Raw genomic sequence first — 1,631 nt, forward strand, 5'->3', positions numbered from 1 at the left:
TCCTAAGATGGTTGACCGTGTTTCTGCAGTTGAAGGATGATTGGGGAGTGTTGAGGCTAGCATCGCATTACGAGAGTCCATTGGTGTTGAGATTCAACGTGCAATGGCTAATCACGACGTTGCCTTACGAGAGTTCATTGGTGTTGAGATTCAACGTGCAGTGGCTAATCGGGATGTGTCGCAGCCAAACGGTGTGACAGTTACCTCACTGCTGGATGAGTTTCGTTTATTTGCGAAGAAGGTGGAGTTGCTGGCATTTACCGGTGACGATCCGGTTGCATGGATCACTCGGGAAGAGACTTACTTTGAGGTACAACGAATTTCAGAGGATGTTCGTATTCAGTTGAAGAAATTGAGCATGGAAGGCCCTACTATCCATTGGTTTAACCTATGGCATGATTCAACCGAGGAACTGTCATGGGAGAACCTCCGTGAGGCGCTGATGGCTCGATTTGGTGGTGGTCGTTTGGAGAATCCCTTTGAGGAGTTGAAGGAACTAAAACAATCAGGGTCAGTAGAGGAATACATTGCTGAATTTGAATTGTATTCTTCACAGTGTGGTCGTTTGCCAGAGCAACAGTTTCTTGGTTATTTCATTGGTGGGTTGCGTCATGATATTCGCTCTCGGGTGCGTACCTTCAAGCCTCGTAATCGTTACTCAGCAATGCAATTGGCTCGTGATGTTGAAAGTGAATTTGCAGTGGCTTCTAGTCAAGGGTCTGGATCACGTTACAAACCGGGTCATGGCTCTTGGGCAAAATCTCAAAAACCTACTTGGACTTTTCGCAAAAGGGAAGGGAACGGATCTGCAATTCAGAACCAGACTAATAACTATTTGGGCAGAACGCCTACTGGTTCGGGATGTCAAGCTGGGTCAACACGCCCTACCAATTCTACAGCATCTTCCCGCCCAAATTTAGGTGACGATTCGCGTCGTCACTCTCGTGGTGTTCGCCATTTACCAAGTGCAAAGTTTAACGAGCGTCGTGCGAAAGGATTCTGTTTTCGTTGCAACGAACGATGGGATCCTCTCCGTCAATGTGCAACAAAACAGTTACGGTTGATTATCTTGGGGGATAATGAAATTGTCAACAATGAAGGAGAGATTGTGGTGTTGGAGGCTGAGTCGGAAGAAGAGCTCGCGCAAGAGGAATTAGAATGTAACACCATGGGACTGTTTGGTGTATCCACTAATCCAAACCAGGTCCGGACGATGAAGTTGGAGGGATGTTTACAAGGTGCATCTATTTTGATTCTTATTGACAGTAGAGCCACACATGATTTCATATCCCCTAAGGTGGTTGAAGCTCTTGGATTGCCTATGGTGCCTTCTAATCCTTTGGGTGTTAAGTTAGGAGACGGTCATTGTGTCCTAACTAGGGGTAGATGCAATGGAATTCAGGTGAACGTGGGAGCGGTGCAAATTTGTTTTGATGCTTATATACTGGAGTTAGGAGGTATGGACTTGATTTTGGGAGTTGTGTGGCTAGAAACTTTGAGGAAGGTGACCATGGATTGGAAAGAAATGTCTATGGCGTTCAACCATAAGGGCAGTATGGTGAAATTACTTGGTCAGGTTGTAGATGATAAGATTTCTATTTTCCAAAGTATTATCACTCCTTCTCGAATGA

This window comes from Vicia villosa, linkage group LG2 (genome assembly GCF_029867415.1).
Source record: "Vicia villosa cultivar HV-30 ecotype Madison, WI linkage group LG2, Vvil1.0, whole genome shotgun sequence".
NCBI lineage: Eukaryota > Viridiplantae > Streptophyta > Magnoliopsida > Fabales > Fabaceae > Vicia > Vicia villosa.